Source organism: Symphalangus syndactylus, chromosome 5 (assembly GCF_028878055.3).
Source record: "Symphalangus syndactylus isolate Jambi chromosome 5, NHGRI_mSymSyn1-v2.1_pri, whole genome shotgun sequence".
NCBI classification, from domain to species: Eukaryota; Metazoa; Chordata; class Mammalia; order Primates; family Hylobatidae; genus Symphalangus; species Symphalangus syndactylus.
Window position 1 is genome coordinate 66,654,023 of NC_072427.2, and position 14,126 is coordinate 66,668,148.

Sequence of the window (14,126 nt, forward strand, 5' to 3'; positions counted from 1 at the left end):
CTGCGCCTAGTTGAGACATTAACCACAACTGGAGATCTTAGGCCACCTGTACTTTTCACTAGTTGGCTACAAATCCTGAGATTCTCACAATCTCCCTCAGGTTCACTAATTCACTAGACTCATAGAACTCAGGAAAATGCTGTATTTAGAGTTAGAATTTTGCTGTAAAGAATACAAATTAGGACCAGCCTAATGAGACGTAAAGAACAAGGTCTGGGAGGGTCTCACGTGCAGAGCTTCCATGTCCTCTCCCCATGGAAACATATAGGGTACATCACCCTTCTGGGACATCAATGTGTTCACCAACCAAGAAGTTTTATTAAGCTTTGGTATTCAAAATTTTGGGGGTTCATTATGTAGGGGTAATTGACAAAATCTGTGATTGAACTTAATCTTCAGTTCTTTCCCCCACCCTAGAGGTTGAGCTGGTTCAGAGTCCCAGTTCTTTAATCACAGTGTTGTTCTTTTTGGAGACCAGCGCCATCCTGGATCTATTTAGGGGGTCTACCACAGGTCATGTCATTAGTATAAACTCAGGTGTGAGCCAGTGGGTTCATGAATGACAGTCCCTTCTGTCACTCTGGGAATACCAAAGATTTTAGAAGCTTTGTACCAGGAACCCTGGACAAAGACCAGACAAGCTCATTATACAGCAAATACATAATATATAATTTAAAAAGATTAAATAAAACCACTTATGATGAAAAATAGTAGTGACTTGGCTTTACCGTTTTTCACCCCCTAGTTTTCTTTATAGAGGAAATTAGTTTTTCCATTTTAGCTATTTCTTGTGGTATTTGCCTCCGTCTAGGTCATATGCATAATGCCAAATATCAATTTTACATGTAATCCATTTAAAATTATTTTCTGGTGCAATATATAGGCTGTTTAGTTGTTACTGTTTTTAAATCCTCGTAGTATACTCTTTTTTTTTTTTTTTTAATTCTCTTAGTGTCATTATCATAATTTTTGGTCAACTAATTTTTCTTTCTTTCTGAGACAGAGTCTCACTTGGTTGCCCAGGCTGCTGGAGTTGTAGTGGGTGATCACAGTTCACCGCAGCGTCAACCTCCCAGGCTCAAGTGATCCTCCCACCTCAGCCTCCTGAGTAGCTGAGACTATAAGTGTGTGCCACCTCACTTAGTTAATTTTTTTATTTTTGTAGAGATAGGGTTTCACCATGTTTCCCAGGCAGGTCTTGAACTCCTGCGCTGAAGTAATCCTCCTGCCTTGGCCTCCCAAAGTGCTGGGATTACAGGCTTGAGCCACCATACTTGGCCAAATAATCCATTTTTTTATGTTATAAGATAAATATTCTATACTGCTGAGCCAAATGTCATACTATGGGTTAATTTTCTTTTATAACTTTGTTTTGTAGTAGTTAATTACTGCTTTTTTTTTTTTTAATATTCGTAGTTTTATATGTACTGGTGCTTATTCTACCCACATTCTTTTTTTTGTTTTTCCGAGACGGAGTTTTGCTCTTATTGTCCAGGCTGGAGTGCAATGGCGTGATCTCGGCTCACTGCAACCTCTGCCTCCCAGGTTCAAGCGATTCTTCTGCCTCAGCCTCCCGAGTAGCTGGGATTACAGGCATGCGCCACCATGCCCAGCTAATTTTGTATTTTTAGTAGAGATGAGGTTTCTCCATGTTGGTTAGGCTGGTCTCGAACTCCTGACCTCAGGTGATCTGCCTGCCTCGGCCACCCAAAGTGTTGGGATTATAGGCGTGAGGCGCTGCACCCCCCTTCTACCTACATTATTTAAAAAAATCTTTTGGTTCATTCATACACATCGACACACATATATACATATATGTGCATACACATATTCATCTATTGAAAGTAAATTTTTGTGTGTACCTCCTCTGCATACTTCCTTCGGGAGCTCTTTATTCTCCTTTGCCAATCTGATCTGGTTGTTCTCTAGGCTCTTACCAAGCTGCCATCTTGGGATTTTCCTTTGCTATCATCCTGCTAACTTTACATTTGCTATTTTCATGTAGGTTCTTTTTATTTATTTATTTTTTTGAGATGGAATCTCTGTCGCCCAGGCTGGATTACAGTGGTGTGATCTCGGCTCATTGCAACCTCTGTCACCTGGGTTCAAGGGATTCTCCTGCCTCAGCCTCCCAAGTAGTTGGGACTACAGGCTCATGCCTCTACGCCCGGCTAATTTTTGTTTTTGGTAGAAATGGGTTTCACCATTTTGGCCAGGCTGATCTTGAGCTCCTGACCTCAAGTGATCCTCCTTTCTCAGCCTCCCAAAGTGCTGGGATTACAAGTGTGAGCCACCGCATCCGGCCTCATGGAGGTTCTTTTGTGTCCTGTATCTTAAGCTGTCTTTACTGGTTTGTGTTGTTTTTGTTGTTTTGTGAAGTTCATTTTTCAGTAGTTTCTTTAGAAAGTATCTATAGAACATAGAATTTTAAGATGTTTAAGTAAAATTACTTATGATGAAAATAGTTCCCAGCTTCACCTCTCTTCACCCCTCAATTTTTTCTTATATGTTGGGAATTGGCTTTATTCTGCTTCTCAAACTTTATAAAATTGTTTCTGTAACGAGTTCTTTGAAAATGTATCGTTGCCTCCCAGTTTCCTGTTGAGAAGTTTGATGCCATGTTTTGCTTTGGTGATTTGAATGTAACCTTGCCCCCTTCTGCTTTCAGAACCTTTTATTGATCCCTCATATTATGAAATTTCTGTTATAAACCTTGGTGTGGTGGTTCTCATCATTGTACTGTGCTTTTTTTTTTAAATTGAGACAGGGTTTTGCTTTGTTACCCAGGCTGGAGTGCTGGGACACAATCCATGGCTCACTGCAAGCTTGGTCTCCTGGTCTCCTCAAGTGATCCTCTCATCTCAGCCTCCTGAGTAGTTGGGACTGACTACAGGTGTGCACCACCACACCTGGCTAATTTTTTATTTTTATTTTTTGTAGATACAAGGTCTCACTGTGTTTCCCAGGTTGGTCCCTGCCTCCTGGGCTCAAGCAGTCCTCCTGCCTCAGCCTGCCAAGAGCTCTTTTATTTTCTTCTGTACTCTACATTTCTCTTTTCCAGTGGATTTCTTAGTTCTTTGTTCTGTTAATTAAAGCACTAGTTTTTTTGTTTTGTTTTGTTTTGTTTTTTGTTTTTTTTTTTTGGAGATAGAGTCTCACTTTGTCACCCAGGCTGGACTGCAGTGGCGCGATCTTGGCTCACTGCAGCCTTGACCTCCTGGGGTCAAGTGATCATCCCGCATCAGCCCCATAGGTAGGTAGTTGGGACTACAGGCATGAACACTTGGCTAATTATTTTTTGTAATTTTTGTAGAGACGGGGTTTTGCCATGTTGCCCAGGCTGGTCTTGAACTCCTGAGCTCAAGCAATCTGCCCATCTTGACCTCCCAAACTGCTGGGATTACAGGCGTGACCCACCGTGCACGGCCTAAGCACCAGTTTTGTTTTTTTTCCCTTTTCTTTTTTTTTTTTAAATTATTTTAAGTTCCTGGATACATGTGCAGGATGTGCAGGTTAGTTACATAGGGCGTGCTAATCACCAGTTTTATGGAAGGCATTATAATATGGGTTCTTCTTATGTGCACCCTTATTGCCTATATGCATGTTTATCATAGCATCTGTTAAATTACATCATATTGTCTACTTGTCTGTCTCCTGCATTGGCCTGTAAATTCCTTGAATGTAGAGACAGTGTTTTATTTACTTTGTTAATCTCTGTGCCTAACAAAATGTCTGGCATTACTGGGCACTCAGCAAATGTTAAGTGAATGAGTTTATCATGAGTATTTAAAACTTTCTTAATGTGTCTTGGAGTGGCTGGTGTTGTCACACATTAATATGTAGTGTTATTTGTTGCATTGATTACATAATGCCAACAAAAAAAATCCTTTTAATTAACTGGTATTTGTAATTCATTGATTTTGCCTAGGTATTCTTTTGCCTAATTTATTTGGATGGAAGAGACTTCTCAGAAGAATGAAACTTAACTGTTTGTAAAATTCTTTCCCCAAGGCAAGATTTCATGCATTACGTATAAAGTTTTTGTAGGAAAATAGAAGAAATCCTTTCTGAGAGTGTTTATAACTTACCAAGTTCAATTTCTCAGGAAGATGTGAAAGCAGTTATTGCAGTAGCAGCCCAGATCTAGCCTCACGAGGTTTCCCAGCTACTGCGAACAAAATGCATGTTGTGTGCTAAATGAAAAGAAGATAAAAATTTTTTTCTACATTATGAGAGTTATGTCTTGAAATGTGAAGATACCGAGAGAATAATAGCAAGTTATTTAAGCATTAATCTTAAATTACTTGATATAGAATGTCATTTATATGTGATATACATAAGAACTGAGATAATTGGGAAAGGGAAAAGAGTGGGCTCGATTATGGAAATTGATTGGCTTGAGACTTTTCTGTAGTTTTTGCTTGCTTAACCTTTAAAAACAGATAAAGGGAAACTGGATTTTGTTAATGGCTAACAACTATACATTTATTAAAAATTATTGAGTTAACACTTAAAATGTGGGTGGCTTTTATATTATGTAACTTATACAGTAAAGTTTTGAAAAAATTGATAAAGAGAGAGCTGTTTTCACCAGTTAAGTGAAATGTTTGAAAGGGGGAAGTCGTTTTGGTTTTCACATTTAAGTCTGTGATCTGTCTTGAATTATTAATAATTTTTGTACATGATGTGAAGGGTCAGGGTTCGTATTTTTCCATGCAGATGGCTAGGTGCTCTAGCATCACTTATTGAAAATAATTTTCTCCATTAAACTGCATTGTCGCTTAGGAAAATCAGGTGACTATATGCGTACAGGTAGGTTTATTTTATACTAAATTCTGTTTCATTGATTTATTTGTCCATGTTTTCTATTATTTTGGGCTGTTTTCTATTATTTTGGGCAATACCATGCTGTCTTAATGATAGTAGGTTTATAATAAGTCTTAGAATCTGGTAATGTAAGACTTTGAACCCCCCATTATTTTGGTTATTCTGGGTTCTTTGTATTTCCACATAAATTTTGAGTCAGCTTTTCAGTTTCTGTGAAAAAACTCGCTGGGATTGCCTTGAACAATAGATCCAATTGAAAAGACTTGATATTTTGACATCATTGAATCTTCTGATAAACATGTATCTCTGTTTACTTAGATCTTATTTAGTTTATCTCAAACATAATTCATTCTTTTTAGTCTTTAATTGGACTTATTCCTAGGTGTTTTTAAAAATGATCTTTGTAATTGGCATTTAAAATAATTTCCCAATTTTGGCCGTGCATGGTGGTTCACGCCTGTAATCCCAGCACTTTGGGAGGCCGAGGCAGGAGGATCATGAAGTCAGGAGATCGAGACCATCCTGGCTAACACGGTGAATCCCTGTCTCTACTAAAAATACAAAAAGAAATTAGCCGAGCGTGGTGGCGGGCACCTGTAGTCCCAGCTACTCGGGAGGCTGAGGCAGGAGAATGGCATGAACCTGGGAGGCGGAGCTTGCAGTGAGCCGAGATCGTGCCACTGCACTCCAGCCTGGGTGACAGATCACGACTGTCTCAAAAAAAAAAAAATAATAATAATAATTTCCCAATTTTTTGATAGTATATAGAAATCCAGCTGAGTTTTACTAATTTATAGATTCCTTTAGAAATTTTCTACATATACAGTATTACCTGTGAACAAATTAGTTTTACATCTTCTTTCCAATCTTTATGCCTGTTCTCTCTCTTGCTTTATTGCATTGCTTGGACTCCCAGTACTGTGTTGAAAATAAATTTTGAGGCAGGGTGCAGTGGCTCACGCCTTTAATTCCAGCACTTTGGGATGCCAAGGTAGGAGGATCACTTGAGCCCAGGAGCTTGAAAGCAGCCCTGGCAACATAGTGACACCCACCCAGCCCACCCCCATCTCTATAAAAACTTAAAAAAAAAATGAGCTGGGCATGGTGGCACATACCTGTAGGCCCAGATTCTTGAGAGGCTGAGGTGGGAGGATTGCTTGAGTTGAGCTTGGGAGGTTGAGGTTGCAGTGAGCCATGGTTGTACCACTGCATGGACAACAGAGTAAGATGCTGTCTTAAAAAAAAAATTTTTTTTTTGAGTGGTCATTCATGTCTCCTGATCTTAGAGAAACTCATTCTGTATTTTTTATAGCATGTTGGGTGTAGTTTTTGTGTAGTGCTCTTTATCGCATTGAAATACTTTCCTACTATTACCCATTTTCCTGAATATTGTTAAGAATGAGTGTTGAATTTCATCAAATGATTTTTCTAAATCCATTGAAATATCATATGTTTTTTCCCCTGTATTTCGTTAATATGGTGAATTAACATTGATTTAGAGGGGAGGGGTGATCTTACATTCTTGGGCTAAACATTACCTGGCCATGATGATATCATCCTTTTTAATATTACTGGTTTCAATTTGCTAATATTTTATTGAGGATTTTTGCACCAAATTCATGTGGGATATTTGTTTATAGTTTTATTTCTGATGTATTAGCAGTAGGGTTATGGTTACCTCATAAAACACGTTGCAAAGTGTTCTGTTTTCTGTATGTGCTGAGTTTGTGCAAGTTTGCTGTTTTTTTTTCATTATGTATTTGATAGAATTTATCAGTGAAGCCAGAGAGTTTTCTTGTTGGCAGGTTTCAAATCGTGACTTCAAGTTCTTTGTTTTTTTTCTATTTCATTGATTTTTCTCTCATCATTAACTCCTTTGTTCTACTTGTTTTTGGTTTAATTTGCCTTAGATTAGGGTTTGGTGGAGTAAGACCCATGGATCATATGTGCCTACCGTTGGTTTTTACTTGGCTTGTAGGCTAAGAATGATTTTTTAACACTTTTCAGTGATTGGGGAAAAAAACAAAATAATAGTTATTTGTGATGTGAAAATTAAAGTTTATATTTCAGTGTCCTATTTTTTGGAAGACAGTCATGCTTGTCTTTTGTATTTGTATTTTGTACTTGTATTTATTTTATTTTGTTTATGTATTGTCTGTAGTTTGAGTAGTTGCAACAGAGACTGTATGGACTGCAAAGCCTAAAATTTTTACTGTTTAGCCCTTTACAGAAAAAAATTATCAACTCCTGTCTTAGATAATTGATTTTAGACTTTTTCATTTTTATGTATTTTAAACTATATGTTTGACTCTTGAGTACTACTTTAGGTACATTCTACACATTTGGTATGTTGAGCTGATAAGTTTGTTACTGATTTGTAGTTTGATTCTGTTGTTGTCAAAGAACATATGGCTTAAAACCTTTGGAAATTATCAGGGGTTTGCTTTATTGTCTAGCATGTGATCTGTTTCTGATTAATACTTCATGTATACTTGAAAAGGATGTGTGTATTGTACAGTTGTTGGATATAATGTTGTATAAAGGCTTATCAGGTAAGTTTGGTTGATAGTATTATTCAGTTCTCCTGTTTCCTGATTTTTTTAATGTCAGTTACTGAGAAAGATGGGTTAAAATCTCCCACTATATTTGTGGATTTGTCTGTTTCTCTTTTTGGTACTATAGATTTTTGCTTCAAATATTTTGAAGCTATATGATTATGTACATATACTTTTAGGGTTGTTGATGTTTTCTTGGTGAATTGAACTCATAAAGTTTTAATTATGTGCCTCTTTATCTCTGATAAAACTCCTTATTTTATTTTGAGATGGAGTCTCGCTCTGTCACTGAGGCTGGAGTGCAGTGGCGCGATGTTGGCTCACTGCAACATCTGCCTCCCAGGTTCGAGCGATTCTCCTGCCTCAGCTTCCTGAGTAGCTGGGATTACTGGCACACAATGCCATGCCCAGCTAACTTTTTGTATTTTAATAGAGATGGGGTTTCACTGTGTTGCCCAGGCTGGTCTTGAAGTCCTGAGCTCAGGTGATCCACCTGCCTACCAAAGTGCTGAGATTACAGGCGTGAGCCACTGCGCCTGGCCTAAAACTCCTTTTTTTAAAGTCTACTTTGTTTGACGTTATTGAGCCATATGGGTTTCCTTCTGATAAGTTTTTGCATGGTTTATCATTTTCCCTCCTTGTACTTAATTCTTCTTCCTTGAATTTACATTGCGACTCTTTTAAATAGCTTATAGTTGGACTTGTTTCTTTATCCACTGTTATAACCTTTGGCTTTTAATTGGACTGTTTTGTTTATTTACATTTAATGCCATTACTTATGTAGCTGAGTTTTAACCATGTCATCTTGCTATTTCCTGCTTCTCTTACCTGTTTATCTTTTCCTCTTTTTGTGTGGATTGAGCTTTTCAAATTCCATTTATATAAAAATTACCTTTTTGTAATTTTTTTAGTGGTTGCATTTGTCTACTCAGGCTGCCATAACAAAATACCATAGATTGGCTGGCTTAAGCAACAGAAGTTTTATTTTTTTTCACAGTTCTGGAGGCTAGAAAGTCCAAGATCAAAGTTCTGGCAGGATTTGGTTTCTCATGTCTCATCTTGGCTTGTATGCATATATAGCTGCTTTCTTGTTATGTCCACACATGGGGGGAGCAGGGGATGTCTTTCTTCCTCTTCTTATAAGCCCACCATCCTGTTGGATTAGAGTCCTACCCTTAAAACCTCTTTTAACCCTAATTTTCTCCTAAAGCCCTGCTTGGGCTTCCACATACGAATTTGGTGGGGGGACACAATTCAGTATATAGCAGTGGTTATATGGATTACAATGTCATCCTTAATTTATTGAATATAATTTGAATAATGAACTGCTAATGCACTTGTGTTTGATGTCCTTCTATGTGATATAAGCCTCTAAACCTTGTTACTTTATTTGCTTTAAATAGTCAGTAGTCGGTGTGTGCCCTCTCCCTCTCTCTGTGGCTCGCTCTCATCCTCTCTTGCCTTCCCTTACCCTCCCTCCCTCTTCCTTTCTCTCCCTACCTCTTTCCTTCTCTTCTCTCTTCTCTTTCCTCCCTTCCTTTCTCCCTTTCTCCTTCTCTCCCTTTCTTTCTCTCTCCCTCTCTCTTTTCTCCTCTTTCCCTCTCTCCTTCTCCCCTTAAAAATAAAAAAAGTCAGTCATTTAAATAATATAAGTCTTTTATATTTACGTATTTATTTATTTATTTATTTATTTATTTTCATCTGTTTCCGGATCTGTGTTTATTTTGGTTCATTTTCTTTTTCTTTTTTTTGAGATAGAGTCTCACTCTGTCGCCCAGGCTGGAGTGCAGTGATGTGATTGCAGCTCACTGCAACCTCTGCCTACCAGGTTCAGGTGATTTTCCTGCTTCAGCCTCTCGAGTAGCTGGGACAACAGGTGTGTACCACCACACCCGGCTAATTTTTGTATTTTTAGTAGAAGTAGGGTTTTGCCATGCTGGCCAGGCTGGTCTTGAACTCCTGGCCTCAAGTGATCTGTCCACCTCGGCCTCAGCCACCACACCTGGCCCATATTGTTTCATTTTCTAACAGTCTGAAGAACTTCCTTTAATAGTTATTTTTTAAAAACTTTAAAAATTGAGATGTAATGCACATACAATAAAATCTACATAAAATTCACACACCAACTGAAAAGTGTAGAGTTCAGTGTCTTTTAATATATTCATAGGATTGTGCAACCATTACTTCAGTGCTGCAGTCAGTTTTAGGACATTCCCAGCACCCCAGAAAGAAAACCCATTAAAGTAACTTCCCATTCTCCCTAACCACTCCCCAGTTCCACCCAATCCAACACAACCACCTGTCTCTGTCTCTGTAGATTTGCCTATTTTGGATATTTTATATAAATGGAATCATTTAATATGTGGTCTTTTGTGCCTGGTTTGTTTTACTTAGCTTGATGTTTTTAAGGTTCATCCATGTGTAGCATGTATCTGTACTTCGTTTCTTTTATTGTCAAATAATATTTTATTGTGTGGACATTACCACATTTTATTTATTCATCAGTTGGACAGTAAGGTTTTCAGTTTTTGGCTGTTACGAATAATGTTGCTGTGAACATTTGTGTACAAGTCTTTGCATGAACACAGTTTTTTTGTGTTGAAAAGACCATTCTTTCCTCTATTGAGTTGTCTTGGCACCCTGGCATTTGAATCAGTTGACATAAATGTGGGCATTTATTTCTGGACTCTCAATTCTGTTGATCTGTATATCTAGTCTTACATCAGTATCACACTGTTGACTGGGCACAGTGCATCATGCTTATAATCTCAGCACTTTGGGAGGCCAAGGCAGGAGGATCGCTTGAGCCCAGGAGTTTGAGACCAGCCTGGCCAACATGGTGAAACCCTGTCTCTACTAAAGAGAACCTGTCTCTACAAAAAAATAAAAATAATAGCTGAGTGGTGTGGTGGTATGTGTCTGTAGTCCCAGCTACTCGAGAGGCTAAAGTGGGAGGATCACTTGTTCCCAGGAATTTGAGGTTGCAGTGAGGTATGATTGCACCATTGCACTCTAGCCTAGGCGACACAGTGGGACCTTGTCTCAAAACCAAACCAAACTAATAGACACAGTGTCTTAATTACTGTAGCTTTGTACTAAGCTGAAACCTGGAAGTGTGAGTCCTCTGAGAACTTTGTTTCTAATTTTCAAGATTGCTTTGTTTTTTTTTTTGGTGGCTCCTTTGCATTTTCATGTGAATTTTAGGCTCAGTTTGTCACTTTCTGAAAAAAAAATCACAGATGGGGTTTTGGTAGATACTGCATTGAATTTGTAGATCACTTTAGGAATTGTTGCTGTTTTGCCAATATGAAATATTTTTTGTCCGTAAACGTGGGATATTTTTCTATTTATTTTGGTCTTTAATTTGTTTCAACAATGTTTTATAGTTTTCCGTGTATAAGTCTTAAACTTCTTATGTTAAATTTATTCCTAAATATTTTATTCTTGTTGATGCTATTGTAAAATGGAATTACTTTCTCATTTCACTTTTGACATTCATTGCTAGTTTGTAGAAAAACAATTTGTGTGTGTGTGTGTGTCTTGGATCCTGGAATCTTGCTAAACTGATTTATTAGTTCTAATAGTTCTTTAGTGGATTCTTTAGTATTTTCCATATGCAAGATCATTTACCTGTGAATAGAGATAGTTTTGCTTTTTCCTCTACAATCTGGATGCCTTTTATTTCTTTTTCTTGCCTAATCATCCGGATAGAATCTCTAGTACAAGTAAGTAGAAGTGGCAAGAACCGATATATTTGTCTTATTTGTGAGCTGAGGAGTATTTTTATGCAATCTGAATGATCTCAGCTGTCTGAAAATGTCTTCAATTTTAAAGGCTTCTTTTGGTAGGTATAGAACATTAGGTTGGGAGTTTTTCTTTCAACACTTCATGATGGGGAGTAAAGTATATTGTCTTCTGACTTACGTAGTTTCCATTGAGTCATTAGTCAGTCTGTTCTCTTTGTTGTTCCTCCAGTGTAATGTCTGTTTTTCCCTCTGCTGCTTTCAGTATTTTTCTCTTCATTTTTCATTTTCAGCAGCCTGACCTTGATGTGCCTAGGTACGACTTTTTTTTTTTCCTATTTGTCCCCATTGTACTTATGAGCTTCTTGGATCTGTGGGTTAAAATCTTTTGCTTTTGGAAGATTTTTTTCATTTTCTCTTCAAGTATTTCTTCACTTTGTTTCTCTTGTCTTTTTGGAAGGGCAGTTACTAGTATGTTAGATCATTTCATGGTGTCCCAGAGATCTCTGACACTGTTTTTTTTTGTTTGTTTGTTTCTCTGTCCTTCGGTCTAGGTGATTTCAAGTGGCTTCCTATTTTAGTAAATTTCAGCTCACCTCTTGTTTCAGCTGTGTCAAGGGAGGAGTGATTGGTCTCCTACCCCTGGCAGGACCTTAGGACCTAAGCATTGGTAGACTACATGTTCTCTTATTTCCAGGCCAGCGTTTCTGCAGCACTGCTGTTTATTCTGCAGAAGTCCTCTGGAGTGGGTGGTAATTGGACAACAGTGAGGACTAGTTTTCTATTTGGGGTCCTCGAGATTCTGCCCATGTTCAGGCATTAAAAGTTGGTTTCTCTGTGTTTTTGCAAAGATCCTTTGCCTATAGTTGCTTTTTTCTCTCCTTACTGTATCTTCACGCAGTGCAAATGCTGCTTAGGGTTGAAAGCAGTAGCTATCTCCGGTCACCTAGAGAAGGCTGGTCCTCTTCTGTAATTCACTTCATTTAGACTTATTTATGTCCAGAGGTCTTCAGTATCTTGTAAGAAAAATAATTTATTTAGTGTTTTCTCATTGTTATGGCAAAAGTGATGATCTTTTGTGATCTTCCACATTCTAACTGGAGGTGGAAATCTTCCATTGGAGGATTTCCTTTTTCTTTTTCTCTTTTTTTTTCTTTTTGAGACGGAGTCTCACTCTGTCACCCAGGCTGGAGTGCAGTGGCGTGATCTCGGCTCACTGCAACCTCTGTCTCCTGGGTTCAAGTGATTTTCCTGCCTCAGCCTCCCGAGTAGCTGGGATTACAGGTGTGCGCCACTGCACCCAGCCAGTGTTTTGTATTTTTACTAGAGACGGGGTTTTACCATGTTGGCCAAGCTGCTCTTGAACTCCTGACCTCAGGTAGTCCACCCGCATCAGCCTCCCAAAGTGCTAGGATTATAGGCGTGAGCCACCGCGCCCAGCCAATTTTTTAAAAAATATTTTAGTAGAGATGAGGTTTCACCATGTTGCCCCCAGAGTGGTCTCAAACTCCTGAGCTCAGGCAATCTGCCTGCCTCGGCCTCCCAAAGTGTTAGGATTACAGGCATGAGTCACCACACACGGCTTCTATTGGAGGATTTTCAAGTAAGGTTAAAATCTTAAGTAGAAATTGTGCAAGGAACAAGTAACTACACATTCATGTAGTGGTTGCTTGTGCCTATTTTAAGTTTTATAAAGTTTTATGAGGACACTGGGTTAGCAAGTAGTGAAAAAAAAATAGTGCTTCATTAATGATGGATTAGTGTTGAAAATGTATTTTATTGGACAGAGACACTAATGTAATATTTTCTGTGTGATTGGATCCTGTGGAGTATGCTGCAGGTTATTGTTTAAGATGAGGCTGAAATGGCTGAGGATAAATTATATTGGGCTTAGAAAAGCATCCCAGATATTTATACTTTTTTCTTTAGTTTCAGAAGCCTTTGAAATGCTTTTGAACAGGTAAGTAACGTACATACAGTTCAATATTTTAGGAAGATAAATTCAGTAATAAAAGTAATGGATGTGAAAGTGTCTCGATTATTGGGAGTATTTAATTTTATTGCCTTTTCTTGTGATTTGCCCCTCAGATCACTGCCTTGCTGGCTTTTTGATGTCTTCAAATAGATTTTAAGAAATATTCTGGGGGGAAAAACTGTTTAGTGTAACTTTTCTAGTTCTAAGTGGAGGAGGGTCAGTCTGCTCTGAGCTATTTCACACTATTAATGGAAACCTACCTACCTAACTTTTAAAAAAGTGACTGGGCCGGGCGTGGTGGCTCACGCCTGTAATCCCAACACTTTGGGAGGCCGAGGTGGGCGGATCACGAGGTTAGGAGTTCGAGACCAGCCTGGCCAACATGGTAAAACCCTATCTCTACTAAAAATACAAAAATTAGCTGGGCATGTTGGTGCATGCCTATAATCCCAGCTATTCGGGAGGCCAAGGCAGGAGAATTGTTTGAACCTTGGAGGTGGAGGTTGCAGTGAGTTGAGATCATGCCACTGTACTCCAGCCTGGGCGACAGAGCAAGACTCCATCTCAGGGGAAAAAAAAAGTGATCAGAAGAAAATATTGTAGTTGTGTAAATGCTATTTTCTTATTTTTGAAATTTTAAAATTTTTATTTATTTATTTTAGAGGAGGCGTCCTGCTCTGTTGCCCAGGCTTTAGTTCAGTGGTGCGATTGTAGCTCACTGCAGCCTTGAATTCCTGGGCACAAGCAGTCCTGGCACCTCAGTCTTATGAATAGCTGGTACTACAGGCATGTGCCACCATGCCTGGCTATAAATGCTATTTTCAGTCATAGGCTTTGAACTATTTAAAAAAATGCCCACAATCCTTTGTTACATATCATTTGTTAGTGAACATATATAGTGCTGTGTATAGTTTTTCTCAAAGCAGTTTTCATCCTGCTTTCCTGTGCTGCAAACATGTTGACTCATATGGATATTTTGAGGTAGGGGGAAATGAGAGGTGCAGTTTTAGAATTTCTGAGTCTGAG

At 38.4% G+C, this 14,126-nt stretch overlaps 1 protein-coding gene across 33 annotated transcripts in view; it reads left to right on the plus strand.

Annotated features, from left to right (window-relative positions):
- Positions 1–14,126, plus strand: part of MGA (MAX dimerization protein MGA) — a 165,690-nt gene that overhangs the window by 74,834 nt on the left and 76,730 nt on the right. The gene's annotated exons all lie outside the window — the stretch shown is intronic.